This window comes from Colossoma macropomum, unplaced genomic scaffold, assembly GCF_904425465.1.
Source record: "Colossoma macropomum unplaced genomic scaffold, Colossoma_macropomum, whole genome shotgun sequence".
Lineage (NCBI taxonomy): Eukaryota > Metazoa > Chordata > Actinopteri > Characiformes > Serrasalmidae > Colossoma > Colossoma macropomum.
Window position 1 is genome coordinate 33927847 of NW_023494786.1, and position 15087 is coordinate 33942933.

General features: G+C 37.3%; 1 protein-coding gene across 1 annotated transcript in view; it reads right to left on the reverse strand.

Annotated features, from left to right (window-relative positions):
• The window catches only part of plppr3a (phospholipid phosphatase related 3a), a 42187-nt gene extending 29805 nt beyond the window's left edge, over positions 1–12382 (reverse strand). Inside the window, exon 1 of the mRNA XM_036565416.1 lies at positions 12327–12382. The gene's annotated coding sequence lies outside the window, so the exon portion shown is untranslated. The remainder of the gene's footprint in view (positions 1–12326) is intronic.
• Between the last annotated feature and the right edge of the window lie 2705 nt (positions 12383–15087).

Consider the following 15087-nt stretch of genomic DNA (forward strand, 5'->3'; position numbering starts at 1 on the left):
AAGTTTCTGTAACACGGCCGCTGATGTCTAAAGTGTCTGCCCACGGCGTTCAGCTACGCAGTCAAGTGTTGTTCATGTTTATAGCTCACAGTAAGTCATACTGTGTCCTGAACCACACTGACAAGTCTGTGCCGCCTTAATGAAGACCTGGATGCGGTTTGAGTGTGTTGAGGGAAGTGTTGGGGATGAACTTAGAGGAAAGATTTGGGTGACTATTGACTTCTATTAGCAACATTAGTCTCGTAGGTCCAGTGCTAAACTAAATAAGCATAAATTGGCATTTCCTACGTCTGCAGTAAGAGGAAAAATGCAAATTAGATTTTTCACCGAATTATTCCTTTAACTATGGCCTGTGCAGAGGGGACACCGGGGTCTCTGAGGGGCTCTGAGTTTTAATAAGACATCAAAATGCCATCTAAAGATGACGACAGCCTAAAATGTATAAAACAGTCATTTTTTAAAGTCCAACCTGGTTTGATGGTAAATATCTCGGGGGTGTGTGGATAAATCAGTTTAGTGAATGCTTTATTAACCACGTCTCAGTGATGTGTGATTCATGCAGATGGTTTCATTCTCGGTCCATAGGGAAACCCATTACGTCCACTTTAAGCTTGACCTACTAAACTATTAACGCTGTTTACATTCTGAGAGGTGTGTGACACACGTTTCTCTTCCATCTGCCATTTTAATAAAACGATCAGATTAAAAAATCAGAAACGCAAGAACTAAATCCAAAACAATCTGTTTAAATCGTTTAAAAGAACAAAAAAAAGTGGATAACTTTCACTGGCTGGAGGCTAAATTTGATAACAGCAGCTCCTCTGATCCTGAGCACTTCAGTTTTAATCTTCAGAGCAGATAGAAATCAATTACAGAGTGGGGCAGAGCATGGAGAAACGCTCCTCACACATACAAAAGAAAGTCTGAGCCGGTCTGAAAAGGCCTCATCTGTGCCGTAAAAAAGTCATTTAGCCTTCAGGTCCTGGGAACAGAGGCAGGAACCTGAGACGAAGGCCGTGTGCTGGACCAGGACACAAACACCGTCTCAAAAACTGCAGAACAACATGACGTTCCACTAGTTTTCAGAAGATCTGCATAATAAACATCAATAATCAGAGAGATTCAGAGTGGTTTGGTGTGAAATGGTTCAGTTTTCTTACAGTTTCTTACAGTGGTGGTGATAGGAACCAGGGGTCGCCATGACAACACAAATATAGACATTTTATTAACTATCCAAAACCACCAGTGAACCTACACTGCAAAAAATATTATATTAAGAAGTGCAAACATCTTAAATGTAGTGAATAAATCTAATATCTCTCATTATGAGTCTGTTGTAAGAATATTATAAGATTATTCCACCTGTTTCTGTACATTTTTACTTGTTTTAAGTGATTTTATCTGGTGAAAGTGTCTTATTCCATTGGCAGATTAGTTTACTTGTTTCGAGAAATAATGAAGATAATTTTGCTCATTTCAAGAAATAATGATTAAAACGAGGAACATGGTCTGTCAATGAAATAAGACACTTTTATAAGATAAAACTGATTAAAAACAAGTAAAAATGTCTAGAAATAAGTTAAATAATCTCACAATATTCTTACAACAGTCTCATAATGAGATATTATAGACTTATTGACTACATTTACGATGTTTACACTTGTTAAGATATAATTTTTTGGTTTTTTTTTGAAAAATTGAAATATTGATGACGGTAAAATAGTGGAAAATCTGAAATGATAACTTATCTTTGACTCTCAGCGCCCTGCATGTATCCCTCCACCATGAATGGAGTTTAAGGCCAAAATCTTCTCTAAACTATCCTAAAACAGTGTCTCAGTCATCAGGCAGTGAATTCATAACCATTTCATGTAGGAACTTTCTGTGAGGGAGCTTTTAGAGGTGGACGTCTGGTTCCTATCACCACCACTGTGAACAGTTCTGACTCGGTCAGTTTCTCTAGAACAGAGCGTTTCACACCAAACCACTCTGAACGACTCTGATTACAGCTTAACCACTGAATTATTGAGGAAAATTTGGAAACCTGGTGGAATTCCCCTTTAAGCAGAGCTCAACCCCCCACATAGTGACCATCTCAGCTCTACGCTCCACACAAAGGAGGCAGTCTTTAGTGTAGAGGGGGCTGTTTGTCTTCCTCTGTCCTGTTTGTCTTCGGAGAGACTAGAGGACGGACTAAAGAAAGAGAGGGAATCTGGAAAAGAGCAGCCGCTCCATTCAGCGGATATCTCCACCACAATGCTTCAAGCTGGTGGCCAGTCAGTGGTCAAACATCTACAGAGCACAGAAAGCATAGAGGACACATAAGGCTTTAAAATCCCTCAGTAAAACGTGCAAAATTCATTCATTTAGAGACGCTCGTCTCAGATTTTATCTGGAAAGGTTTATTTGGTTTATTTATGAGCTGCACAGTGTGCATAACTGCTGAATCACCTATTTATAAACCATTACTGGAGCGTTTATGAACAGCGTATGACAGTATTGTTTCATGTTTTAGATGTTTAAATGACACTGTATTGACAAAGTGACATCACCAAAGTGATTTACATTGAAAAAAAATATATAAAGCATTCTTAGATAGTTACATTACTTTGCTATGATGCTTCATAACACTGTTATAAAGGGACCAAATGATTGCCACCTCAACTCTATGTCAATACAATCTCACTTACATCATAAAACATCTTTATGCAATAAAATCAATTCAAACTTGTAAATAATATCCCAACAAGTCAAGTCTCTTCACTGATTTAGAAGACACGCCTCCCTCCGACTCTTCCGCTACTCGGATTCTTGTGCTCCCAAACTCCAACTCCCAGAATTCCAAGGAGGATCACATGACTCAGAACTCTCAGGCACTAGCCAATCCTAGATCAGGTTCACCCGATTAGCCATTCTCCTCACCTGTGTTTAGCACAGGGGTCGGCAACATGCAGCTCTTTTACTGCCCTGTTGCTCCACAGCTGAGTCAGATTAGTAGGTAAAAATAAAATAATCCTCTTTACAGTAAAATAAAGCTCTGCTGATCGTTCAACACAGTTTAACAATAAATGGTCTTAAACTCTGGAGTTAATGTAGAACTGCTAATTCACCCTTTAACCCTGAAGATCAGCGCAGACTGCTGGTCACCATAGCAACACAGACAACAGTCTCGCCTAGCTAGTAGCTAACGAAACGACAAAGAGAGAGATTTAAGATGAACATCGATAATTTAGAGACGAATGGACTTACTTGTGTTTATAATCACTCCAGCTGGTTTCCTGATATGTTTAATCTGCAGTGAGTAACTGAAACACTAAAAAGTCGTACAGCTGAAGTTGCGTCTCGTTCACCAGTCCCGTTCCACCTTAAATGGTGCAGCAGTTACATTCTGGCATCTCAGCCACCATTTAAGGTGGAACTGGGGAATTTGAACAAGAAGCTGGCGAATGAGAAGCGACTTCAGCCTCGTAAAAAGTCGAACATTGACAGACATTTTACAGGAAACTGTTCTACTTTCGTGGAAAAGTTTCCTGCCAGAGATGTGAGAAAAGCAGCTGTAGCTGAGCTAAAGCTTAAGTCTGTTTTTTAATATCTTTTACTCTATACTAGGACATCAGCACATACTGAGGCATATTTACAGCCAAGATGATAATAAAATGGACATAAACTGTTGTGGCTCCCAAGGTGGTTTGATTTTTGTTGAATGGACAAAATGGCTCTTTTTGGGTTGCGACCCCTGTTATAGCAGAGCATATACTGTTTGTTTGTCCTTCCTTCTTCCTTCTTTGTGAAGTTTCACTGAGTGTACTGAGTGGTGTTTACTGCCTGGCCTGTAGTGTTTTCAACCTGTTTTGTTCTTTTGACTCCCTTTTTTGTTCTGTTTTGTCTTCGCTGGTTCTTGACTCTGCTTGTGTTGTTTGATCTTTCGCTGGGCGTCCCTTTTGGCTTTGGTTCGCTCTCTCTCGGTTTTGACCTTCACCTGTTTAATCACTGTGAGTTTGGATTTCCCTTTTTTCATTAGAACCTCAAAACTGGTTTTTATCCACGAGCCTCTGATTTGACTGGTTACAATAAGCTAAACCTGCTCTCCACACAGATTAGAGATTCACCAAACATGGAATCTGTCGCAGGAAGAAGAGGCTGTTTTAAATACAGCGCAGTCAAACCTGCTGATCTGAATCCTGTTTGTTCTCCTACAGCAGCAGTTAGAAGCTCTGCTGATGTTCAGTCTGAACTGAACACGAGAATCAATACGTGTCTGTTATATATCGGTTAATCGGCTGTTTGGCAGAATGTGCTTCATGAATTGATTACATGCAGGTGAGAACAAACATGTTAGAACATTGTAGAAAATCAAATTTAATCCACTTTACTGCAGTAAATTACCATCAGAGAGCTTTAGGTGTTATTTTTTGTTATGAATCGCAATTAAATTAATATGTAAATGAACACACGGCCACGCCTCTCGTCACACAAGGGGTAAAACACGTCTGTAATCTGCCACAATATTTGCTCCTGTGGCCCCTCTAGTAGTCTCACGTTTCGCAGATACTGATTAAAGCTGTACATAAATGCACAAGAGCTGCTTCATAACTGCTTTATTTGATGCTTATGCTTGTATAACGACGTCTCTGTGTAGGTCACTGTCAGATAAAATGCTAGCGTTTACTCGAAGGTGCTTCAGCAATAAAAAAATAGCCATCGTTCAGTCATGCTGCCATTTTACTTGTAGCTCATTGAAACGCATCCAAAAAATAAAAAAAAATGCGTATAAAAATTGATGACATCTTAACTATTAATTGTGGAAATAATAAAGATTTAATTTCTCATTTGTTAGAATTCAAGCTTTAGTAGAGCTGCAGTGAAAGCTCAAACTAACACGAATTGAAGTTTAACAAGTTGGATTTTATTCCACACAATTAAAAAAATGACTGAAATGGTAATTATTATGGCAAACCCTTTTAGCTTCTTCTTCAGGAATTCAGTTTACACTCGTCAAAACAAGTGTTGCCTCATGGGTTATTTGATGCTTATGTCTGTATACTGACGTCTCTGTGTAGGTCACAATCAGATAAAGAGTTACTGTTTGATTCAAAGGTGCTTCAGCAATATAAAAAAAAACAAAAAAACAGTGATAAAGTCATGCTTATCGGAATCATTTTTGACTCACAGTTCATTGAAACACAGACTGTAAACTTTCAGTCCATCCAAAAAATAAGAAAAAAAAAAAAAATATATATATATATATATGTGTATTTAAAAATTGACATGTTAACTTTTAATTGTCAGAATAATAATTTTTGGCATGAAAGATTTCATTCCTCACTGGTAAGAATTCAAGTCTTTATCCAGTTTATTAGAGCTGCAGTGAAAGCTCAAACTAACACAACTTGTTTAACATGTGGAATTTCTTTTTTCCACACAACTGAAAAAACTGACTCACTGAAATTGTAATTACTCTGAAAAGCTGTTTCAGCTTCGATTTCCTATTTTTCCTGTTCTCAGGAGTTCAGCTTACACTCGTCAAAACAAGTGTCGCCTCATGCTTGTATTCTGACGTCTCTGTGTAGGTCACATTCAGATAAAGTGTTACTGCTCATGTAAAGGTACTTCAGCGATAAAATCCACAGATATCACCAGCGATAAAATCAGGCTGCAGTTTTATATGAATTATTTAGCCTCATAGCTCATCGAAACAGCTGTGGAAAGTGCAGATTGTAATCTTTCAATCCAGACCACATCAGTGTTCATAAGCAGAGGAGAAGATATTAAATTACAATTATTATGATCTAGTTTTGCAGAAAGACGTCCTTTAGTCACTTTAGTCACAAATGAGAGATGTGCAGGTTTGGACCTGTCTGTACAGAATGAGAGTGAATATAAATGTAATTTATGATGTAACTATTTGATTAACATTTTAACAATGCAATTACAGTTAAAATCACTATATCACACAAATCTAATGTATATTAAAACCACAATATTTACTCTAGACTTGAGATTTACAGATTTCTATTCTTTACTCTTACAACTCACCGTGTATGTAAATATGGAATAAAGAGCCTCAGGATATAATAATACTGGGAAATGACAGAAATCCAGATGTGTTTGTTCCAGAGTTCTCAGCCTGGATATAATAAAGGTGGTAATATTCTCATGTTATGGCCTGAAGCACTGTGCAGTCTGAGAAAATGACCCGTACAGCTGTTTAGCTGAGCAGTAAAAAACACTAATTTTAGAATAAGTGCAAATAAACATTGCATTATCACTGTTCTGTTTTATGGGTTCAATAATTTCCAAATCGCTCTACTTACAGTAACCACCCAGTACCTGCTTTATCTCTTCAATACTTCATTAAATTAAATTAACCCTCTATTGCACGATGTTGCCTCAGGGCAACAAAATCATTTTCCTCACTTAACAATAACATTATACATATTTAAAGACAATGATGTGGTTAACAATAAAGGAAAGAGTTTGAGTAAGTCAATAAAAAACTTATCCCTGGTCAAACTCTCTCTTAGTGGGCACATTTAAACCTTAACATTCAGTATCAATTGTTTTTTTGTTATGACAATTTGCAGAAATATATTTGTTGCCTAGAAGCAACATTGTGTGACAGTGAAATGGATTTAGCCAGTCGCAAGCCAGGTCTCACCACTTCAGGGAACACAGCTCTATATCGTTTCTTCCCATTGTTGCACAATGTTGCCTCAAGGCAACATACTCCAAAAGGACCCCTGCACACATTTTTTTAATGTTTTTAACGTTAATAATCAAGTTCGAAAAAATAAATCAAGGACCATTTATGCAAGAAAAGTGAATTGAATGGATTTTTTAATTGCTCTCACAATGCGTGCAGTAGAGGGTTTAAATAATCTATGTGATGTCTGGACAGCAGTGAGAAGTCAGGCACCAAACCTGAGATCTACTAATCTACATATTCACAACTTTACTGACTTACAGCACATTCTGACACTGACTACTGTACATATGATCGTTTGCAGGACAATTTCTGACATTTTTTATTTTATTCATATTTAATATGATCTTTATGCTTGTTGTATTTAAACTCTGTAAGTGTTGTAGTAATACTCTTATGATTGACTGGATTGTTTTGATTGGATTAAAAGGATTAAATCCTCAAAACACCCAATAGAAAATGACCCAATCAGGATTCTTCTCTCTGTCATATCTAGGTAGGCACAGCCGAGCGAGCTCTCCCATTGGTTAGGACTTCAGGAGCTGGACTTTGATTTACAATGGGACCGATTTTGTGAGAAAATACGTCTTCTAGAGGTTCTAGATGCGCCACGGTCTGTGAATACGAGCCGTAGCGAATATTATAAGATTATTCCACCTGTTTCTGTACATTTTTACTTGTTTTAAGTGATTTTATCTGGTGAAAGTGTCTTATTCCATTGGCAGATTAGTTTACTTGTTTTGAGAAATAATGAAGATAATTTTGCTCATTTCAAGAAATAATGATTAAAACAAGTAACATGATCTGACAATGAAATAAGACACTTTTATAAGATAAAACTGCTTAAAAACAAGTAAAAATGTCCAGAAATAACTTAAATAATCTCACAATATTCTTATGACAATCTTATAATGAGAAATAATAGATATATTGACTAGATTTTATATTTACACTCAAATATCGTCACTGCAAAAAAGTATCTTGGTAAGTGAAATTATCTCAAATTTAGTCAATATGTCTAATATTTCTTATATCAGTTAATAACTTGATAAACTTACTTAAAATAATCAGCTAAATTATTTTAAATGTTTTCTTATTTTAAGTAATTCTGTCAGGTAAAGTGATCTCACTATACTGGCAGCATATTATCTTAAAATAAGCACAAAACTTTGCCAATATAGTGAGAAAGTTTTACTTGATAAAATTATTAAAACAAGAAAAATGCCTAGGAATCAGTTAAATAGTCTCCCCGCGAGAAATATTAGACATAGTGACTACATATTAGATAATTTCATTGCAATAACAGCTTTTTTGCAGAGCACAAGCTCTAATATACATTAAAGTATATTATAAGCTTCATGTAAAACGTGTGGAACGTCTTTCACAAGCTTCACATGTCCGTGTTTAATCAAGGATGGACGAAAATGTTCATGTGAATGGCTGTTATATGAACGCTAACATACAAACAAGATCCAGTAAACGGCTAGCAGACTGTAGAAGTGTTTCAAGAGAGAGTTTTCGCGTTAATGGTTCTTCTTTATTTGTGTTTTTTTGTTTATTTATGTTTATTCTGATATTATCTACTGGTTTTACTGGTAAACACACACTGCCCAGACAAACGTCCTTTTGCTTCCTTTGACTTTTGCACAGCACTGGATTCTCCAGTCTGTCATTTCTGCAATGGGATTATAAATCAGAGCCACTGTGGTCAGCAGTCCAGCACTGTCCACAGAACTATCCCACAACATTTCATTAACTGTTGTCAAATGCTAAATGATGGTGAGTGTTTTTGGCATCCAGAGAAACCCAAAGAAAGTGAATGTGAAGCCTGAGTGGGGGAACTGGAGGGAGGTGCAGGGAGCACCCCCTAGACACGCTGTAACAGGAAGACTCTTTGTTCTTTTTATACATTTTTTTTGTATATAATGTCCGTAATATTCTCTTTATATCATAATTATGCTGGACATGCACAGTCTATTGTCCATACAGCTGATCATTTTAAATCATTACATACATAAAAGTATAAATTTAAGCATGAAAAAGGACATTTTGGATATTTTGGATTTAGTGCATGCTAATAATAAAACACAGAACAGGAGAAATAAGATTTAAAGCTACAAAGTTATGAATGCATCTCCTCTCTCTCTCTCTCTCTCTCTCTCTCTCTCTTTTTCTTATCTATTGAGGGGGAGAACAATAAGCAGCTTGGGATTCTTCTCATCCATATAAAATATATTGAAAATATGTTACAAGCTCATTAAAAATTGTACAAAATCACATCAGGGGTCTAAGAAAGCAGCTCAGCCCACTTTAAAATCTTCGCTGATCCACATCTGTGTAATAAAATGACCAGAAAGCAGCACAGTCATGCAGTAATGATCACAATGCTATTGATACTCCACCTTATTTCGTCGTGTCAGCTGATATAGCCTCCCTAGGGCAGAGAGGATACTCACCACACCACACCACACATGATGATCTCACCTCTTTCTCTCGTGCTGATGGTGAACATGCACCATAGATTACATTGGGCTAATCTGTCAATATGATCACATGATATAATAGTGAATAGCTTTCTTAAAAAAAAGCTAATCACACTACATTATTTCACTCAAGAAGGCACACTATACTCAAAAAACATTATACTACAAGAGCAACACTATACTCTATAAGTAAGCCGGTACTTAATAAGCCACCCTACATACTACTGTACTCAATGAGCTACACCATACTGTACAATACACACACTACTATACTCAGTGAACCACAATGTGTTATACAATACTCAATCAACCACATACTACTATACTCACTGGAACACATACTACTACACTCAATGGAACACATACTACTATACTCACTGGAACACATACTACTACACTCAATGGAACACATACTACTATACTCAATGGAACACATACTACTATACTCACTGGAACACATACTACTACACTCAATGGAACACATACTACTACACTCAATGGAACACATACTACTATACTCACTGGAACACATACTACTACACTCAATGGAACACATACTACTATACTCAATGGAACACATACTACTACACTCAATGGAACATATACTACTATACTCAATGGACCACACTGTATTATACTATACTCAATGGAACACATACTACTATACTCAATGGAACACATGCTACTACACTCAATGGAACATATACTACTATACTTAATGGACCACATACTACTACACTCAATGGAACATATACTACTATACTCAATGGACCACACTGTATTATACTATACTCAATGGAACACATACTACTATACTCAATGGAACACATACTACTACACTCAATGGAACATATACTACTATACTCAATGGACCACATACTACTATACTCAATGGAACACATACTACTACACTCAATGGAACACATACTACTATACTCAATGGAACACATACTACTACACTCAATGGAACACATACTACTATACTCAATGGACCACACTGTATTATACTATACTCAATGGAACACATACTACTATACTCAATGGAACACATACTACTACACTCAATGGACCACACTGTATTATACTATACTCAATGGAACACATACTACTATACTCAATGGACCACACTGTATTATACTATACTCAATGGAACACATACTACTACACTCAGTGGACCACACTGTATTATACTATACTCAATGGAACACATACTACTATACTCAATGGACCACACTGTATTATACTATACTCAATGGAACACATACTACTATACTTAATGGAACACATACTAATACACTCAATGGAACATATACTACTATACTCAATGGACCACACTGTATTATACTACACTCAATGGAACACATACTACTATACTCAATGGAACATATACTACTATACTCAATGGACCACACTGTATTATACTATACTTAATGGAACACATACTACTATACTCAGTGGACCACACTGTATTCTACTATACTCAATGGACACATATTACTATACTCAATGGACTATGCTGTATTATACTATACTCAGTAGACCACACTGTATTATACTATACTCAGTGGACCACATACTACTATACTCAATGGACCACACTGTATTCAACTATACTCAATGGAACACATACAGTAGTATGTGGGCCACATTGTATTCTAATATACTTAATGGATGACAATATATCATTGAGTCACTCTACAACCAATATACTCAGTAAACTCAATGAGCTACACTATACTGTACTCAGTAAACCATACCATAGTTATTATATTAATATTAATATATTATTATTTTCTCAATGAAGTGCAATATATATCATTACACTGAGTCACATTATACTCAATAAGCAACACTAAACTATACTCAATGAGCCATGTAAATCAATGAGCCAAACCATGCTCAGTTAGCCACACTATACTCTACTGTACTATCGTCAGTATATACTCAATAAGCCACTTCATATTCGATGAGCCACAGTATATGCAGTGAGCCACATAATGCTCACTTAGCCACACCACATTCAATAAGCCAAACTATGTTCAATAAGCCATGGTATATTCAGAAAACCAAACTATACACAGTAAGCCACAATACTCTCACCACACTTTAGTCAATTAGCCAAAATATACTCTGCAATGAGTAACACTATATTAATAATCCACTCTGTGCTTGATAAGCCACTCTATACTCCAGTATGCTCAGTCAATGAATTCAATTAGACACACTATACTCTAACACTTAATGAGCCACAGTAGACTTAATAAGCTTAATGAGCCAGAATATACTTAATAAGCTACATTCTACTGTAGTATACTCAGTCACACAAACTCAGTTAGCCACTCTATACTTTACTATACTTAATGATCCACCGTATATGTAATAAGCTTAATGAGCCACAGTATACTGAATAAGCTACACTATGATCTAGTACACTCAGTCAGCCAGACTATATTCAATATACCACACAATACTCTACTATACCTCATGAGCCACAGTATGTTTAATAAACTACACCATACTCTAATAAACAACTGGCCACTGTAGACTCTACTATACCCTAATGAGCCAAAGTATACTTAATAAGCTACACTATACTCTAGTACACTCAATAAGCCACAGTACACTTAATAAGCAACCATTTACTCTAGCATACTCAGTCTGCCACACTTTACTCAGTTAGCCACACTATACTATTTAAAATGAGCCACAGTATACTTAATAAGCTACACTATACTCTAGTATACTCAACACGTCACAGTACATTTAATAAGCTACACTATACTCTAGTATACTCAATAAGTCACAGTACACTTAATAAGCTAAACTATAGTATACTGAGTCAACCACACCATACTCAATTAGTCACACTATACTATTTTTATGAGTCACAGTATTCTTAATAAGCTACTCTATACTCTAGTATACTCAGTCTGGCACAATATATTCAATAAGCGACACTATACTCTACCACACTCAATGAGTCACTGTACTCAATGAGCTACGCTACACCCAACACGCCACATTACAGTCAATAATCCATACTACACTCTGAAAGCCAGCAGGCTAAAATACTTCCTCATAGAGCACAACACACACACACACACACACACACACACACACACACACACACACTCTCTCACCTCTTTCTCTCTGGTGGTGATGGTGAGCGCACACCGTCTCCCTGCGCCCCCGTCCCCGTCGTTTTCTCCGTCTGTGATGCTCCAGTTTGACCCAGTAGAGTCTAATCCATCTCAGTCTGGAGTGTGTGAAGCTCCGCAGCCGTCTCCACTGGGCGTGTGTGTGTGTGTGTGTGTGTGTAGATGGATGGACAGAAGATAAGGTAGGACGATAAATGATTGAATGAATGAATGGAGGTGCAGTGACTTCCTCGCAGCCTCCTGAAGGACTCCGGCTGAACGGAATGTGGAGAGAAACGTGAACACAAAGACTTTAGGGAGGGGAGGGGGGTAGAGGGAGGGGAGGAGAGGGGGGTTTTGGGGGGGTTAGAGGGAGGCGACAGAGTAAATGAGGGAGGAGGAGGAGGGCTACTATGCACAAACACATACACACATCCTTAAACACATACATGCGTATACGTACCTACTGGAGCCACAGTGCTTCTCTATCTACTGTCTCCATCCGTTTACTATGAAGGGATAGTGGAAGAATAGGGAGGAGAGCGTGTGGCTGTGTGGCCGTGGGGGAGTTCCGTTCAGGAGCGCGTGGCCTGTCTTCACGCGCCTGTGCACCATCTGCTCCCGGTCTCCTCCCCCCAGCACACACACACTGGAAATGGATGGTGGAGACGAGCACGGCTTTCAGCTGGAGATCCAAACTCTCTCCTTTCCACCCTGTCCAGCTGCTTAGAGATGCTGTGATGGGTTTGAGCTGAAGCCCTATGTGTTGGGGGGTGCTGGGGGGTCGGTGTTGGGTTGTGTGGTGGGTGATTGGTGGTGCTGGGTGGTGTTGGGCTGGTCTGAGCCATGCGTGTCTTTGTGTCTCAGTGTGTGTGAGGAGCACATGGTCACACTGCCAGCCTGAAACAAGACTGCTGCATTTCACTGAGTGGAAGGTGATATATAAATGAATACTGTCATCATTCTGATGATTATTATTATTAGTAGTAATAATGGTCTGTAAGCATTTGTGCCTGAAATCATTTCAAATGGAATAATTCAAAGTTCTCAAAATAAACCTGCCAGGAATCCATAAGCTGTAAACATGTTATAATATTAGTTTATTTTTATATGAATGGTCTTTTCTTTTGCTCACACTGGAACAGGATAGAATATATAGAATTATAGAATACATCAAATTATAGAACATATCAAATTATAGGACATATCGGATTACAGAATACATCAAATTACAGAATATATTGAATTAAAGAATATATCAAATTTTAGAATCTGTTTAATTACGGTTTACATGAAATTATAGAATATATCAAATTATAGGACATATTGAACTACAGAATACATTAAATCACAGAATATATAGAATTATAGAATATATTGAATTATAGAATATGTCCAATTATAGAATATCAAATTATAGGACATATTGGATTACAGAATACATCAAATCATAGAATATATAGAATTATAGAATACATTCAATTATAGAATATTTCAAGTATATAATATATTGATTCATTACATTCATTAATTCATATATGGGTTTCATTCCAAAGAGATTTTTTCCCTGTTATCCATTGTTTGGAGTGGACTTTAAACAAACAAGACATATCAGGGATAAATTACAATTAATATTAACTTTATTAGAGATGATAAAATGTGTTTTCCATTGTGTGTTTATTCCTCTCAAAAACTCATTATATGCAAAATTGTTATATATATCATTTTGCATGATGATATAATTATGATAATATATCAGTATTTATTATCTTACAAATATAGTAATTATTTAAATTGGATTTTGACCATGAATTTAAATCCAGTCCAAACTTTTGCCTGGTAGTACTTTTAAAAAAATAAATAAATATAAAGGTTTTTCAATAATGTTGCTGCATGTAGGTGTGGTTATATGTAAACAAACCACTGACCTGGTAAAAATCCCACGGTTATTAATACTTTATATGCATTTTACACAATAAAAGAGGCTCTTTGTCTCATATTACAATCCAGCCGGTCTGCTGTTGATGACTGTCCACATCCTCTAACCTTCAGCCCTCTCAGTCTAAAGAGGGGCAGGTAGTCGTGCTGCATGTAAATACGCTCACATTCAGAGCTTTTTCCCAGGCAGTGCACTAACACTGTATAGTGGAGAGTGAGCTGGGAAAGGACCACCCCCTCCTGCCCCCCTCCTGCCCCCTCTGTTCTCCCCCACACTGCCAGAATAGTGGGGGTTTCTCTTTCTCTCCACAGTCAGGATTTTCCCTCCGTTTCCCAGGAGACTGAGCTGGGCCTCTCGGGCAGCGCTGCCGTACCTTACGGTTGGACCCAGCTGTGGAGCGGCTAATAACCTCATCAGTCTGTGATTCTGCCCCGCTCCCTGTGTCCAGTCTGGCTAATTGAGCGACCCGGGCTCCGCCCACAGATGTGTCCTTTTACAGCTAGTGTTGGACAAGCGTCAGAGAATATTAGCCAAAATCCCCTTCAACCTAAAGAGAAATGTTAGCGCAGCACTCAGGCTTTGCAGATATATATTGATTAAAATGCATTAATTTGAAATGATATTTATTTGTGTGTGTGAAATCTCACACTGTTAGATCAGGTGCAGTTTTATTTTGTTGTTAAATTATTTTAGCTTTGCTAGCTAGCTAAGTTAATAAGATAAAGTGTAGTGGGGAGAATTGTTAGTCAGTGTCTTCGGGGGTTTGGCTGACGCTAGAGGGCGCTAAAGATTGCCTAAAATGAATGCATTTCTGTGGAGCTTTTG